Below are 19,682 nucleotides of genomic sequence, written 5' to 3' on the forward strand. Positions count from 1 at the left end.
GATTTTTTTGATAGTTATGGACATTCACCAGGATATAACAATGATTTCTTTATCACATTTATTAAACAATTCAAAACTGTAGACTATTCTGACAAACATCTTCAAAGCAATTATTCAAATATTTGTGGACTGTATTGTTTATTTTATTTTATGTTAAGATTAAAAAATATATCACTAGTAGATATTGTAAATATGTTTCTTCTAACTTTTCTAGAAATGATGTTTATGTTTATGATGTTATGTCCAACATATTTTGTTATTGTATAAAACATGTAAAAATAATAATCAAAGTAGCAAATCTAGAATTAAAAACATATAAAATTAATGTATTCGTTGTTTCTTATCATTTTGAGTTTATATCTTAGCAAAGGAATATATCTCAACTTTCATCACAATAAAACAAGATGGATGAAGCGACTATTAAATTTGAATGTCCCAGCACATGTATTATTGCTGGAAGTACTGGGAGTGGAAAATCAACATTTACATATGAATTGCTGAAAGTGGCAGATAAAATATTTACCATACCACCAAAAAGAATATTTTATTGTTATGGTATATACCAGAACTTGTATGATAACATGAAAGCTACCATTTCAAATATTGAGTTTTTTAATGGTCTCCCAATGAGGGAAGATTTAGAAACATGGGCCACTGATTCATCCCACAAAGTAATAATATTGGATGATTTAATGAATAAAGCTGCAGAAAGTAGTGAAATCTCCAATTTCTTTACTCAATATAGTCATCATTTAAATTTCAGTGTAATTTTTTATGTCAAAATGCTTTCACTGCAGGAAAACAATTTCGCACAATCAGTTTAAGCACACACTACTTTTTACTATTTAAAAATCAGAGAGATAAACTGCAAATACAAATGTTGGGTAGACAGATGTTTCCAGGACAATTACCCTTTTTTATGGACGCCTACACCAGGGCTACAGATACAAAATATGGATACTTACTTGTGGATATTTCACCACACAGCAACCCTAGTTATAAGTTGCGCACAGACATCCTCCCACATCAGACTACCATCGTCTTCGCACCTATAAACAACAAAACATGCGTAACACTGTAAAAAAAAGAACGCCTTTTCATTCCGTTTATCATTCAAGTAGATTTTAGATTAGATTCGTTTTGTTTTTACAAGTTTTACTATTAGATTCAATCATTTTATGTATACTATGATTAAGTAGATTATAGATTAGTATTTATATTTTATAAGTTTATACCGTTGATGTTAGTTTCACTAATTCATGTACCCTGTTATTATGTAGTGATGATTAATAAACATTAAAATTAATGCTTGTGTTATAGTTAGTCTCTATATTAATACAGTTGTGTACAAAGAAAGTTGATTTCCCGTTGAAATATTGCATTACTTAGATATAGATGATTCAACCCCATACATTATTTGAAAACCTAGTTTGTATGTCAACGGATAAGTCACTTTGTCTTTTAAATGAAACGAAAAAGACCTATCATCAAGGTTTTAATCCAATATTTCACCACCAAGAGCTTCACGTGTGGTTCGGATGATGTGCGGTGGATCGAACAAACTTACCATCTTTATATACACGGTGGAACATATTTAACTTGACACAATCCCGAGCATGTGTAGATGTGACCTACATCAATTTAGACATTGACACGAGCGCGAGCATGCGCAGTGCAGACCTGGTAATGATGACCATGGTGGGTGGTTAAAGTGATCAAGGTTATAGACATGCGCAATCGTATCCAAAGATAGTTTGACCTAGGGGAAGAACAAGAACACTGACCTGGATTTGGGACTGGCTCCTCCGTCTCCTCATCCACCACGAAGCCTCATTTGCTACTACTTTCAACCGTCTTCTGGTTCCATGGGAATGAAAATACTTTTTCGTCACGGACGGTGTATAACAACATTTTACTTCTGTATTTATACATTGCCTGTCTGTGCTCTTACTATGAGAAGAAGTTTATTGATGTGAATCTCGCATTGATGTGAATTCAACATTGTTCATTATCACACTAACATGTACACTTGTTATCGTTGTAAGTATTAACAATAAAGATTACTGTTCAAAATCAATGACAAATCAATGTATCTCGCATTATTGTCCGTTTGTCTCAGTAGCTCAGGGAATTGATATTTAATTTTGAAAATAAGGTTACTTCCCCATAAGGCAAACCATACATTTCCTGTGTTCCATGCAATGTTTTACAGCGATGATGGCGGACATGTCTACCCGGAAATGCTTTTTACATCCGGTTACTGATGCAGGACATCATCTAGACCAGCTTTGTAGTAAACCCCATATCCTTATAGAGTACTTGGAAGCGTTTCATCATCATATAGTGAGATAACCACACCATCGCCGCTTGTCACCGTGGTTTTATCAGGGACGCGCGCTGTATTCATTTATTAGCTGATAAAGAAAATAAATCGAGTTTTTTCGATAACCTGGTAACGTATATGACTTAAACCTTGTGCAAAAACTTTACCGTTAGCCCAAAACTGTTGAAGATATTCACTTAAAACTTGGTACTTATTGCCAGAGACAAGATGTAGCAGGGCCCATAACATCGGCGTTAATAATGTTCGAGTTATGCCTCTTGCTGAATGACAATAAAAACAGCAACCATTTATGAATAGAAGGAAAGAAACCGTGGCATCATCACCATTTCTAGTGAGTGCCCCACTCCCCAAGCAAGGAATATTGCACTCAATGTGTAGGCACATGGTCGCGACTTTAAAACCAGTCAGTTATGATTTACATTAAGTGAGGTTTTACGATGACATACTCTAGAGTCAAGTCCAAGCGACTTTCATCTTCAGTTGAAATGATAAATGCGATAATTATTTAGCGCTCTCTGACGTCACGTTTTTCCCATACTTCTTAGGTAATAGGTGGCGCTGTTTATTAGCACCAATTTCATTGTTTAGCGTGCCACCAGCCGAGCGGTTTTCGTTTATAGTTTAAATTTAATAATTTATTTAATAGTGCATTTACTGAATGTCAAAACACTTTGTCTATAGCTAATTTCAAGTATGATATTATATCAAAGCGGTGTGCTAAAGTTATGAGTTACTACGTAGGGCTTGGGTGGTATTTAAATTTATAATCAGCTAATGTTTACATTCAATACTGGATTGAATCACTTTACGTAATTCTGATCGTTGTGCAATCGTAACCAATACCAGGTTAAACCAGTGGGCTATTTTAAGCAATCATAGCATTCGGTTGATCCCTTGTTATTGTCAGAGACATATGTATTTTATTGGTACCCCTGACGGTCTTTAATGGTCTGTATATGGGAGGACGGTTAATTATTAATATTCGTATACTTAATTATACATCGTTTTTACTAAAAGTTCATACTGAAATGTTTTGAAAACATGGCAAGAACATTGTGTCTGTTATTATGTATAAATCCACCATCTTGTTGAAATAACCGCTGGGGCGTTACTAACATATATATATATATATACGGTTTGACAGAACCACTGTAGCTTAATAGCTGGGTTAGTAACGTAACTACCTCTTAAGGATACACAGGTGTTTATTTTGTTAATTCATATTACAAAATAATTATACATAAGATATAACAAGATTAAATAGTTTATATTGATTTATTAATGCAAATACATATGCATCTGGGCACAGCCTCAATATAGCAGACGATCCTTCGCTCACCTTGGTTTAACTCGTATACTCATTTATAATACTATGCATTCAAATTTTAGTTTTTAAACCTAAATAAGCGATCACGAAAGGACTGATTAGAGAAGCAGTCCATAGTTACATTGGCGTTTGACTTGAATTGACAATTTCCTACTGAGTGCAGAGAAAATCTGTGACACCGCGTAAGACAACTAACTTGAATTGAGCATATTATCGGTTTATTGTTGATAAATAAATATGTTGCGTGTATTAATATAATATTGTATTTAAGTTTTACGAAATAACTTTTTACATTTAATAAATGTATCAGAAAATTTAAACTTCAAACTGACTGTTTCTGTGATTTTCAATTAATCTTAATAACCAAATCACTTTGCAGTTTTAGCTCTTGTCCTTTTACTTATAGGTTCTTGTTCTGAGTCTTCTTCCACCCTATCAATATGTACCTCAAATACAACAGGAGACAGGAGGGATTGACGAGGGCATAAGAGGCAGGGAGGAGTGATGAGGAGGCTTTAATGAGATTCTAGTAGTGTTTTCCAAGCATTTGAGAAACGTGGGGGTTGCATTGTGCACATTTCTTTAACAAATATACTTGTGTGTCGAATTAAAGTCAGTGTCCGGCGAAGTACCGTTGACAGATCTGCATTTATAATGGAACGAAACGAGAACGAAATTCGTCTATATTCGTGCGTCAAATGTAGGTACTTTTTCTTTTCCTGGAGGAATTTGTTGCACCATTTACGAGTATGGCATACCTGCGCGTATTATTCCTACACATGTATATGCTGCGAGCAAACGTTTCAGGATCGGAAAACATTTTTGTTGCATTTGAAGAAAAGACTTGGTACAAACCCGCGCGGTTAATGATGCTACTATAAAATCAAGTGTCATGAAGTTTTCAACCTCAGTGAGTGTTTGGATGACAAGTAGTCAAGTCGTACATTAGTGGAAAAATGGATCTATTGGATACACGAAAATATAAGATGAGGAGAAAATTGAAAAGCAGTGCCTCTCGAAACAGACATGAGCCTCAAAATGTATATACGGATGAGACAGAAAACGCCGAGACAAACTTCATAAAAGTCCGAAAACATCGTTACCATCGGGCATGTATAAAGCTGAATGTTTCACTCACTCCTACTTATTAGCGCTTAAGGAATTTGTTGTGATGCACCAGTGTGATATTTGTTTAAAAAGTTTAGGAAGACGCGATAATATGTTGCGACATAAAAGGTCTGCGCATTCAAACGAAGATTCGGATGAAGACGCTATGTCTTACGTTAGAGATCAAGAAGATATTTTTGGATCTGTTGATATAAACGAGTCTGATAACAGCGACGACGACATGTCTGTAACCTCGGAGAACTCTTCGGGTATTGATCCTTGGCAAGAGGTTGTCGATGAGGCTTTTTAAGAGTGTCAATCGCAGTATGAGGAGGAAGTGCGTGAACTTATGCAGGATGATACCGACCTTAGTGAAAGCCAAGCCAAAAAGGATGTCGTTGAGGATATGCGAGGTACTTACAAAAAGGCCCTGATGAATAGTTTGGGGGGGCAAAGCTGGTGTGGTTTGACTCTGTCAAGCGAGATACCATCTATAAGACCATAAAGAAAACAGTTAATCAACTTAAAGACACAGAGGACTACGACGAACAGGAAGCCGTAAAGTACGCCATCCTTGAGCGGAGATTTCTGTTCGATAAGGTATTGGACAGTAACGACGTTCCTCAGTTGGATGCAGAGCAAGAGGAAGAAACAAATCAGTAAAAATCATTCAAAGATACTTTAATTCGTTCGTACAAGAGTGCTTTGGGAATTTATTTGCTTTCAATCCGTACACAATGCAGAATACAGACGCCATTTAATTCCATAACACAATTGTATCTGATAGCTTTGCAACACGTACTTGTTTTTAAGTAAAATAAATGTCTTTAATGATGTGAAATAAAATGTCTTATAATACGAAACGGAGTTGTTGTTGTGTGTTTTAGTTGTAGTTTTATTTATGTTTTAAGCGTTTTCCATATAGAAACAAGACAAATGTTGATGCTGGTTATCAAAGACGCCGCCAGATCAGTTAAAAAATAATAATGATTGCATTAAAATATTATGTTAATATAGTATTCAGTCATACCTCTTAGTTTGTAAAAAGGTGTGCTTAAAATTAAACATCTGAACTCTCCAAATAAGGAACTCATTTCATTGTACTGAGCATTAGGTTTAAAACTACAATTACTACAAAATATAATCAGGTAAGTTTTATATCTGGTTACAATTCATACATACTACATAAGTAATATTCTCGATGACATTTTATTACCCAGCTTGTATGTCTTCAGGTTATTTTTTATTTTTATATCTCTATGTTATATGCGTTTACTTACACATTCATTGTGTATGTCATCTGCAAACAGTGCAAATCCTTCTTCGCCTTTGATATCTGCAACACTATATCTATAATATGCGTTAAAGTCTGCGCCCGTAACCAGACTGCTGTAAATGTGCCTTTTCGACTGGTGTTTCGAGTTATTTTTCAATCCTAGTTTGACTATTGTTATCAAATAAAACAAACAATTTCAAACAACTAGAATCAAGTTATACAATTTCTGTTTCCTCTTCACTGACGTCATTATCAGATTCCTTCTCTTCACTATTTTTATCGTCGGTAAGGGAACATGGAAAGCATATCTTGTTCAGAATGTGAACGTACGTTTTGTAGCAGGTATAATATGTTAAGACACAAAAGAAAGCAGCACCCAGAGATAATACACACATTTAATCAGACCAAAGTGTATGAAAGGTATGCTTACACTTTAGATTGTCCATTATTGTGATTAATGATTAAGTAAGAATGTTTAAATGTTATATATTACTTATGCGACACAGTCATTGTTGACAACTGCTACACAAACATTTTATTTTCAGGTCAGGAATTTAAGGCCAGGACAGTCCAAGAGCTCATGAAAAAAGAAGAAATCCATTATTTTAACCATCAAGACACGTCTCATGCGCTATTTTTCATACAAGGAAACGGCAACTTTTCTACCCGTGTTGCAGGATATCGGTGACAATTATAACATTACCTATAATAGAGCAATTGGAATGCGACCTGCTGATATTAAAGACATAAATCAGGAAGAGGTGTGATTAGAAACATACTTTGCACAGAATCCAAAAAAAAAAACGATCACAAAACGTGAAACTGAAACTGTTCAAACTAAAAGTGGGTGATTATGTCCGCATCAGTCATCTGAAAACTGTGTTTACTCGGCCGTATGACCAAACATACTCCGGTGAAGTGTTTAGAGTCCAAAGACGTTATAACAGGGGTACTCTCCCTCTTTATCGATTACGCGATTTACAAAATGAAGATATTAAAGGAACATTTTATCAAAGTGAATACAATCCAAACAGTGCATTCAAAATTGAGAGGATATTGAAAACAAAAGGCAAAGGAGCCAATCAACAGTATTTTGTGAAATGGAAATATTATCCAAAAGAAGTTTAAAAGTTGGATAAACGCTGGTGATTTTGACTGATTTCATGTAAATATGGTCGCTATATATTGTAAATAAATGTCTATAAGTTAGCTTTTGTTAATTGATATACAATGTCAACCAAAACTACACTCGTTGGTTCAGTCTGATGAATGTTTATTTACATTCCTGGGTGACAGACCAGACCGTTCACCTCACCTGACCTCGTCAGTGGTTAAACATTATCAATGAATGCATAGTATTATAAATGAGTATACGAGTTAAACCAAGGTGAGCGAAGGATCGTCTGCTATATTGAGGCTGTGCCCAGATGCATATGTATTTGCATTAATAAATCAATATAAACTATTTAATCTTGTTATATCTTATGTATAATTATTTTGTAATATGAATTAACAAAATAAACACCTGTGTATCCTTAAGAGGTAGTTACGTTACTAACACAGCTATTAAGCTACAGTGGTTCTGTCAAACCGTATATATATATATATATGTTAGTAACGCCCCAGCGGTTATTTCAACAAGATGGTGGATTTATACATAATAACAGACACAATGTTCTTGCCATGTTTTCAAAACATTTCAGTATGAACTTTTAGTAAAAACGATGTATAATTAAGTATACGAATATTAATAATTAACCGTCCTCCCATATACAGACCATTAAAGACCGTCAGGGGTACCAATAAAATACATATGTCTCTGACAATAACAAGGGATCAACCGAATGCTATGATTGCTTAAAATAGCCCACTGGTTTAACCTGGTATTGGTTACGATTGCACAACGATCAGAATTACGTAAAGTGATTCAATCCAGTATTGAATGTAAACATTAGCTGATTATAAATTTAAATACCACCCAAGCCCTACGTAGTAACTCATAACTTTAGCACACCGCTTTGATATAATACCATACTTGAAATTAGCTATAGACAAAGTGTTTTGACATTCAGTAAATGCACTATTAAATAAATTATTAAATTTAAACTATAAACGAAAACCGCTCGGCTGGTGGCACGCTAAACAATGAAATTGGTGCTAATAAACAGCGCCACCTATTACCTAAGAAGTATGGGAAAAACGTGACGTCAGAGAGCGCTAAATAATTATCGCATTTATCATTTCAACTGAAGATGAAAGTCGCTTGGACTTGACTCTAGAGTATGTCATCGTAAAACCTCACTTAATGTAAATCATAACTGACTGGTTTTAAAGTCGCGACCATGTGCCTACACATTGAGTGCAATATTCCTTGCTTGGGGAGTGGGGCACTCACTAGAAATGGTGATGATGCCACGGTTTCTTTCCTTCTATTCATAAATGGTTGCTGTTTTTATTGTCATTCAGCAAGAGGCATAACTCGAACATTATTAACGCCGATGTTATGGGCCCTGCTACATCTTGTCTCTGGCAATAAGTACCAAGTTTTAAGTGAATATCTTCAACAGTTTTGGGCTAACGGTAAAGTTTTTGCACAAGGTTTAAGTCATATACGTTACCAGGTTATCGAAAAAACTCGATTTATTTTCTTTATCAGCTAATAAATGAATACAGCGCGCGTCCCTGATAAAACCACGGTGACAAGCGGCGATGGTGTGGTTATCTCACTATATGATGATGAAACGCTTCCAAGTACTCTATAAGGATATGGGGTTTACTACAAAGCTGGTCTAGATGATGTCCTGCATCAGTAACCGGATGTAAAAAGCATTTCCGGGTAGACATGTCCGCCATCATCGCTGTAAAACATTGCATGGAACACAGGAAATGTATGGTTTGCCTTATGGGGAAGTAACCTTATTTTCAAAATTAAATATCAATTCCCTGAGCTACTGAGACAAACGGACAATAATGCGAGATACATTGATTTGTCATTGATTTTGAACAGTAATCTTTATTGTTAATACTTACAACGATAACAAGTGTACATGTTAGTGTGATAATGAACAATGTTGAATTCACATCAATGCGAGATTCACATCAATAAACTTCTTCTCATAGTAAGAGCACAGACAGGCAATGTATAAATACAGAAGTAAAATGTTGTTATACACCGTCCGTGACGAAAAAGTATTTTCATTCCCATGGAACCAGAAGACGGTTGAAAGTAGTAGCAAATGAGGCTTCGTGGTGGATGAGGAGACGGAGGAGCCAGTCCCAAATCCAGGTCAGTGTTCTTGTTCTTCCCCTAGGTCAAACTATCTTTGGATACGATTGCGCATGTCTATAACCTTGATCACTTTAACCACCCACCATGGTCATCATTACCAGGTCTGCACTGCGCATGCTCGCGCTCGTGTCAATGTCTAAATTGATGTAGGTCACATCTACACATGCTCGGGATTGTGTCAAGTTAAATATGTTCCACCGTGTATATAAAGATGGTAAGTTTGTTCGATCCACCGCACATCATCCGAACCACACGTGAAGCTCTTGGTGGTGAAATATTGGATTAAAACCTTGATGATAGGTCTTTTTCGTTTCATTTAAAAGACAAAGTGACTTATCCGTTGACATACAAACTAGGTTTTCAAATAATGTATGGGGTTGAATCATCTATATCTAAGTAATGCAATATTTCAACGGGAAATCAACTTTCTTTGTACACAACTGTATTAATATAGAGACTAACTATAACACAAGCATTAATTTTAATGTTTATTAATCATCACTACATAATAACAGGGTACATGAATTAGTGAAACTAACATCAACGGTATAAACTTATAAAATATAAATACTAATCTATAATCTACTTAATCATAGTATACATAAAATGATTGAATCTAATAGTAAAACTTGTAAAAACAAAACGAATCTAATCTAAAATCTACTTGAATGATAAACGGAATGAAAAGGCGTTCTTTTTTTACAGTGTTACGCATGTTTTGTTGTTTATAGGTGCGAAGACGATGGTAGTCTGATGTGGGAGGATGTCTGTGCGCAACTTATAACTAGGGTTGCTGTGTGGTGAAATATCCACAAGTAAGTATCCATATTTTGTATCTGTAGCCCTGGTGTAGGCGTCCATAAAAAAGGGTAATTGTCCTGGAAACATCTGTCTACCCAACATTTGTATTTGCAGTTTATCTCTCTGATTTTTAAATAGTAAAAAGTAGTGTGTGCTTAAACTGATTGTGCGAAATTGTTTTCCTGCAGTGAAAGCATTTTGACATAAAAAATTACACTGAAATTTAAATGATGACTATATTGAGTAAAGAAATTGGAGATTTCACTACTTTCTGCAGCTTTATTCATTAAATCATCCAATATTATTACTTTGTGGGATGAATCAGTGGCCCATGTTTCTAAATCTTCCCTCATTGGGAGACCATTAAAAAACTCAATATTTGAAATGGTAGCTTTCATGTTATCATACAAGTTCTGGTATATACCATAACAATAAAATATTTTTTTGGTGGTATGGTAAATATTTTATCTGCCACTTTCAGCAATTCATATGTAAATGTTGATTTTCCACTCCCAGTACTTCCAGCAATAATACATGTGCTGGGACATTCAAATTTAATAGTCGCTTCATCCATCTTGTTTTATTGTGATGAAAGTTGAGATATATTCCTTTGCTAAGATATAAACTCAAAATGATAAGAAACAACGAATACATTAATTTTATATGTTTTTAATTCTAGATTTGCTACTTTGATTATTATTTTTACATGTTTTATACAATAACAAAATATGTTGGACATAACATCATAAACATAAACATCATTTCTAGAAAAGTTAGAAGAAACATATTTACAATATCTACTAGTGATATATTTTTTAATCTTAACATAAAATAAAATAAACAATACAGTCCACAAATATTTGAATAATTGCTTTGAAGATGTTTGTCAGAATAGTCTACAGTTTTGAATTGTTTAATAAATGTGATAAAGAAATCATTGTTATATCCTGGTGAATGTCCATAACTATCAAAAAAATTCATCATTTTCTTTTGACAGATTGCCTACAGACACGAGATCAGCATCAAACTGTTCATCAATAAAAGACACTCGTACTTGGGCCATTCTAAACTTTCGACGAACCTGTTTGGAAGTAGCATAACTAGTTTGTTTATCCAACCATTGACGAATGAACTGTTTTGTGAATAGTCCTGGATATTTTTTATTCAATATTGCATATAATATTTGTGATCCTCTGAATGATGCTATATTTGAACTATTAAAATAATAGTTTTTTAATATGTCTTCTTTTTGTTGTGTATTCATCTTGAATGGTGAACTTGAATACTTGTCATCTGTCTTATAAAACAATCTGAATCTAATGTTGACAAGTTATCATGTTCAGCATTTCATTTTTTTTAATTTTTATTTTTTATTTTTATTTTTTATTTTTTTTATATTGAACAATATGAATCACTTGAATGTCTGTCACTAATTTTTAATGATAGTTTATAAAAGATAAATAAAATGTACTTGGTAAAAGTAACAAACATTCATGTGAAACATAAACAGAAAATGGAACATTTATGGTTATATACGATTTATTCAAGGACATAAAAGTAATACATGTAAAATATAAAAAGAATACATATAAACAATTTGGTAAGTCAAATTTAATCATTGAACTCAAAACATGTCAATTGTTTTTATTCGTCCATTTGTTGTTCACTGCATAATGAACAATACTCCATTTCTGTTTGGTTTTGATGAAAACAATTGTTCTGGAACATGTCACATTGTTTATTGGAAGGCGGGTAAATCAAATGGCTATCAGGTTCATCATTGATAGGAAGTAAACGATCATCTATTGCTTTCATTCTCAAAACAGTATTTTTCAGTTCTTCTTTCCATCCATTAGAGTCAATTTGATTTTTCCATCCTTGTGAAGAGAACTTTAATCGTACGAGATCAGCCTCCTCTGTTGATAGATAAACAGATGTCTCCCATACAGACATAAGACTATTGTAGTCAAGTTTATCTAGTGTTTTGTCGAAAAACAAATCCAAATTTTCTCTCTCCGTACGCATTATACAAGTGTGATCTGATTGACTAAATCGATCAAATTGACATCCATAACAATGTTCTTTCACAATCTTTGAAAATGAGTTCAACACTGTCCTTGCATGTAATATTTTGAAGTAAGATTCAAATAACAATTCGATTGATGTATTAATTGAAACAGACGCCATTGTCATTAACTCCAAAGAGAAAACGAATTTGAAGATGTGTTCTTGTGGTTGGTAAACGCAATATGATGTGATGGATCTCCTCCAACCATCTTTATATATTCACAATCTTTTGAATGTTTACTATGCTCCGCCCAGGGGTTATCGGATGACTTCCACTGAAGCAATGTCTTTCCACAACTAAAACATGTCACCTTGTCACCCACATTGGTATAGAAAAATCCGGCTTTGGCTAAACTTTGTTTAGTAGGGATTATTTGCTCCGGCCAAAACGTATAGGTGCTAAGGCGACCCTCATCAATACACTGGATGAGTATATTCCGAAAAAGGAATACCACTTTGAAAAGAAATACAATCTGTTTGATTCATTTTCACTGATTTTCAACAATTAAAGTTAAAAACAACAATGTTTCCTTCAAATCATACAAGTTAAATAATTGGTTTGAAGATAGTGTTAGGCGTCTGCAACCGTCTTCTACACTGATGACATAACTATTTTTCCATGGTTTTAAGACACATTCATTAGATAGAATACATTTAATTTTTGATTTTTCTTTTTCGTGATGAACTGCCACTATGCTAACATCTGCATTAATTTTAAAATTGATCGCATCCAGGTGTGCTTGTGTCATGATTTTTACAATTATTGATCAAGGTAACATATAACAGTTTAAAACTATTGTCTAGGAATATAGTCCTCAATATATTTACTTTGAGAGAAGGTTAATAAATATGGTATAAATTCATATGTTTCTTCATGTAACTGTGGCTCATTGCTATTGTATTCATCGACAATTGCTTGAAAGTTGGAATGTCTTAATAGGTTTATCATACGCCGATGGCTAGTTTGCATCCACCAATATATACTTAAAACTTCACAATCAGATATCCATCGTAACTGTGATCCACTCTCATCAAAAAAAGAATTTATCATTCTCTGATTTGCATCATACACTCTCAAATCCATACTTAATATTATGTTTACAGATATTAAAATATGTTTTCTTTCTAATAAGAACACTATGATTAAGTTGACGGATGAATGGTCAAGCTGTTTCAGCGGAGCAGTACAATGTTATTAAAGGTTAGATGTTTAGGTTATGATAGGTGAATGACTGAATAGGTCGTTTAAGGACATTCAGTCATCTAAGGTCAGCGGATGAAGGTTATTCAAAGGTCAGCCGATGGAGGTTATAATTTACACTCACTTGACCCTAACCGTCATCTGCTGTTATTAAAAATAGTTACACACAAAGAACTGTCTGTATAGTGCCTGTGTAGTGACACAAAGAACTGCCTGTAGAAAGCCTGTGTTTTTTTCTTTCTTATGGCGTGTAGTCTCCCAAGATTAACAATTTCAAGTGATTATCTGAAATTTTGTTTGAAATACGTTTTATAAAACCAGTAGAAATGTAACAAAGACTTTTGTAAATGGTCGCCTAGATAACGTTTTATTGCTTCAAACATTTAACCAACATTATTACTTATGAATTTACATTACTCTTATCAATGTTGTTTTAAAACTATCAAGTACATACTCATATTTATAACATACATCTTAGTGAATTTCCTTGAGAAAATGATTATTGAAAATTGTGTACAAGGTTTTGTTCATTTATTTTCAAATTGGTATGTACAATAAATGTAGTTACCTCTGAAGTTGACTTCTTTGTGTGTTAATGACTGATCTCACTACAATGATAGGCGCGAAGGGTCAAGACTTTATATAAAGGAGCTCTTAACATAAGTGCTGAATTCATGCGAACGTTTTTAAGTGATCATTGACAGTTCAAGTGTTTTTCTCTAGATCAAGTGTTTGATTAATGAAGACGGACCGTCCCCGTACAAGCTTTGTGATTCTTCAGCCGTTGCTACTACTCAATATCATGATTAACTTGTCATCCGCTGTTTATTAAACAAACTGGACTGGCGAGACACCTACTTCACCTTTATTAATGTAAATAGATTAAATCTTAATTATACAAAATGCTAGGTCGAAACCAAATTTATTTGATGTTACTTTTACTCTATCTGGATCATTGAAACATTGTCGAATACAAAACATCATGATGTCCTTATTCAAAAAGACAGAGGCGTCGGTATTCTTCACCAAATGTTTTTGAGTAACGTGAGCTGATATGCACCCTTTCATGATGAAGAGCAGCAAAATAATATAGCAAACTATTTAATGAAAAGACTAACTGACCATTGCATTTTCATTGGTTCCCGCCAAATATGAGGATGTTATCAAGATCACCGTCGTGTTACAACTCACATGATTAACATTAATAAAAAAGCTGGACTTGCGCGACCCCTACTTTATTGATACATTAAATCAGTCCCCGTAAAGATTCTTCATTCATTGCTGCTATTCAATATCATCCGCTCAAAAGAGTTGGACTGGCGTGACCCCTACTTTATTGTGGACTGGCGTGACCCCTACTATTGACTACGCAGGGCTATTTATAACTGATGATGTCATTATGCAAATTTGAATACGGAGGGGCCCCTATACTACTGCTGTGATACTTTGCCATTCAAATGACCATGTTTAACGCGAGAAAATCAACATGCCATTGCATTAAATGATCACATACCATATTGAAATACGCATATATACAGTTGATAGAAAAATGTATTTTTTACACAATTTGAATGTCACTCGAAATGACATACTTTACGTGTATGTACTACGATGCATGAGCTATATAAATGGCATTATTCCTACTCTAGTAAGCAATACAATTAACAGTAATGTGGTTTGGTTTGTAATCAAGTCAGAACATAATAAAACACAAGGCGGAAACAATTGTTCGAACTTTACTTCAATGTTACAGCATGTATTCAATATATTTTCTTTTATTATTTGTCTGACATTGTAACACGAACTTCCTGGGAAATGCACGAAGCAATTGACTGATAAAATTAAAATTCCCCACTCATCGCCAACCGTCATATCACCGACGAAGCGTGTTGAAGACGGTAAACTAAGACTTTTTGAAAAGTGCATTGTAGTTCTACTGAAAAATACAGCGTTCAGAAGTATTGATATCATATTTCTCATTACAGAAATAATTAAGATTTCTTTTACATAAATTGATACTAGTTAAGGGTTTTATAATAAGTATCGTACTAAAGGACTACGCCTGTGATATTCTGTGTTAAACATACAATATGTATGTCGGAACGTATGCAGATGATAACAAACTTATGTAACGATTTTTTACTTTATTATAATCAGTCACGCAATATAATTCATATGTTCCAAAAAGAAATTACAAATTATCAAGTTTGTGTATGCACAGTTTTATTAACATGTTTTGTTTATAACGAATTTTATATTTTAAAAACAACCATGTACAGTGTACACAAAGCACGACGTTGAAGTCCATCAGGTTACAAGTTGTCCTCTTATAAAATAAAGTCCATAATGTTTACGTTATATTCAGCCTGAAACGTCAGTCGAATCATTTACTGATTTCCATGCGCTACCAACCAGTGTTTTCCGCGATACGAATCAGTGAGAAAAATAAAACCATTCCATTAAATGATCTTATTTGTATGTCATGTATTTGTTTATTACATTATATAAGGGCGCCAGTAAAGTACGACAGTAATAAGGCGATACAATTGACACCGTAGATTTAAGAGTGTTTGCAGTCAAACCCTAAACATGGTTTAAACCCCCAGTAAATTTACATTTTACTGACCGTTCCAAGGCGGTACCTAACAATTCTTGATAAACATACTATTTTATATATATATATATATATATATATATATATATATATATATATATATATATATATATATATATATATATATATATATATATATATATATACATATATATATATATATATATATCATTTCCTTTTATTAACATACACGTTTTGTTTAGGGAAAATTATTTTTTACAAACAACTTCAGCAATAATTCCATTCAAAATGCACAGCTTATCACTTCACTTCAGTCGACGTATCCCCATGTATTTTGAAGTTACAGTAAATGCTCTTTTCAATCGCGTCTAAAGGTTTTTCGGTGCTATGATTAGATAGCATACGTTAGCCAAGTTTTATGAACTTTTAATTTTTTAATTCTTTAAGGAAAATGATTCCATTTTAACGAGCAACTTTAGCAATAATACCTTTTAAAATGCAAAGCTTATCAGATGGTCGTTTTCCCGCGGTGAGGACAAACATGTGGTCAGTTAATGTATGTAGAAACTATGTTTAGAATATCGGTCAGTTAATGTAGTTGAAACTGTTTTTAGATTATCGGAACTTGTCTGTTTTATGAATGAGAATATGATTGTACTTTTTAAAGTTTATTGATAAATTTAATGTTATTAATGTTTTATGTACTGGTGCTGTTATGAATGCTTCGTACTCTTTGGATGTTAAACAGGTTTAATCCGAACTACTTTGCTTCACTAAACGTATGCATGACTCACTGTCGTATCAGGGCATGTGTGCTTAAATAAATTGAAAGTCTAATGTCTAAAACTATGCAAAGAATACACCGGAACGAAGTTTTTATGCAAAAAATGAAAACATCTCATTAGAAATATAAACGCCTAAAATCATAGAATGAATAGTATCTTGTTATTGTATAGCAGGTAAATTACAATGTATAGGCTCTTGCAAATATGTTAGATAAAAGTAATGTTGATATTGCGCTTAACAGCGAACACCAGCTCCTACTTAGATCTGTTGTATTAATGAATAGTATTCACATGAATTATAACTGTCTCGTTAATGTCGACGAAATTGTTGATAACAACGGTCCTCCTAAGTGTGGAAAAGCTGGCACTGCCATTCGTTTTAAAAAAAAATCATTGTCATTTAGTATTCATGAGTTACCATTTAAAGACAACCATCGTATACTCAAAATTAAATTTAATTGTACAGATAGAAAGCCATCATGGTATTTGAAGCATTAGCAATGCGAAACCTGAGATACAACTATTTTAACACTTGGTCAATTATGTTTGTTTCTTATCTCATAAAAGTGAAATAAAAAAGCACCATTACAAATAAGCCTGCTTCATGGTCACGTCAGGTTATAATAACAAATCCTGCAGGCGATGGGACACTTGCGGTCGGTAATCATTTCTGAAACATCATGGGCTAAACTTAGAGTGAATATCAATATGTTATTTTCATACCAGAGCCTCCATTATCTTGACCCGCATTAATCTGACAAATATAACGATCTAAAAATAGTTATATTCTGCTAAAAATAAAACGCCGGGATACATAATTACAGCGCGGTAATAGCCAAACAAGCAAAAACTCATACTCGGACTGCAACACAACCAATCTATTTTTATGGTTTCGACGTCATTCTGCTTAAATTAGAGCGCATTTAGCCAAATAAATTGGTTAAAACGACATGAATAGAAGTAGTTCTTTGGAGTTTGTGGTCTTAAGACTACCTGCGCGCATGTGCAGATAGTCTAAAATCCGAGAGACGCTTACACATGTGGTCTCCTGGTAGACGTATTTATATTGCGAGAATGGTGATGTAACTTACTTACAATGTGAAAATACCTACCTGAAACACCGAAATTCCTTCAAACGCCGCCATTTGATTCGGCTTCACACAATTTCCCTCACTTAAAATTCGGCAAACACAAATCACGTTGGACCCCCTAAAGAGTTTTACTTTAGAACTGGACGATGTTGTTTTTTTATAAAGAGCCAAACTAATGTTCTAATGTTTCGCCGTCTCTAATGTATAATTTTATACATGACAGCACGAACAGTTACAGCAGAATGTTTCCGTAGTTTATAATATTTACAGTTAACGTCACAAAAACACATCGTGAATACTTTATGTACGATTGATTTACAAGCATAACCACACGAAACACTTCACGTGATGTATTACAAACTAATTTTCGTCCGTTTCTAAAGCAAAGTTGACTATATATCATTAGTCAAAATATGGCAAACAGTAACATACAATTTACGAATATGATGTGCTGTTTTGATCTCCGGTTATTAAAAAAAGTGAATTTTAGATTACTAAATTTAGTAACAATATTATTGTTTTGTTCCATGCATTTACGCGAAATATACCTTTTATCAGGGAAATAACAAAATCAGAAATATCAATTCACCGAAAACTAAGTAATGCAAAGTTACATTTGAGAACTACTTTTTAAATCAGTTGTTGCTAAATCATTTGTACACCGAACACATACTTTTTAACCATTCAGCTATGTCAAAGTACTAATTTGATCTTAAAAAAGATTGCATACGTTTGTCGAAAGATCTTTTGGAAATAAACTGACCTTTTATCGGGAAAATGGCAATCCCATTTTTCAAACGTTTTCTTGTAGCTAAATCCTTGAATATTTGTTTCTGTACAAATCTTTGGATAAACACTTTTGTTCGAACATAAATTCGATGCTATAGCACGTATTTACTATGTTTTCAAGTTGTCTGACTTTTTTATACGAACTTCAGGGGAACTCAACACAGCAATGAACTAATACACTTAATTAGCCTCCAAGCGTCATAGCAACAACGAAGCGTGGTCTTCATCCCATCTTTCGATTGTTTTCAGTAAATGGTGGCCACTGTTATGTTGTTAACGTGCCACTGCCCTTTTTATTCGTGAAGTTACAGTTTTAAATAGGATTGAACAGGCATTAAAAAGCGGATACATGAGTTATTTTGAAGGAATGACGGTCTACGTCATTAGGTGATCAAAGGTTTGCGTGAAGAACGTCGCTTAGTCTTAGATGTAGCAATAATTTAATCGAGAACGGTGTATTTAGAAATTAATTAAAATACTAATAAAACTACGAAAATAAGCATAGAAGTTTAACAAACAGATTTCTTTGTAGTTCAGTGTAAAGTTATGACATCTATGTGCATTATTATTTATTTATTTCACACGTGAAAAGATGCTTTTTTCTATAAATTTTGTAAAATAAGATACGATCTTAGACTGAAATCACGAAATATCATCAATAAATATTACCAAACAGTTATGTGTACCGAAATGTTATGTAGTTGTAAAGTTGAAAAATAGAAATATTTGTTTTTAAAACGCCACGTCTAAATGGGTCGTTTTATTTGAAAGCATAATTTATGTCGATTATTTTAAAAATAACATTAGACACAAGATTAGAATCTATTGAAACACATCTGTGTATAGCCAACAGTGCATGTATTGGATGTGATATAATGTGCTAGTTGCCTCATAATATGAAGCAATAAATGTTTAAACTGTAAAACTGACATTAATCTCCAGTAAGATAAAATTAAAGTTGGTTTAAAGACCAGCGTGTGTTACAATAATTCAGTCGAAACAGCACGGACAAGCCCATTAATCGAGCAGT

Source organism: Mya arenaria, chromosome 15, assembly GCF_026914265.1.
Source record: "Mya arenaria isolate MELC-2E11 chromosome 15, ASM2691426v1".
NCBI classification, from domain to species: domain Eukaryota; kingdom Metazoa; phylum Mollusca; class Bivalvia; order Myida; family Myidae; genus Mya; species Mya arenaria.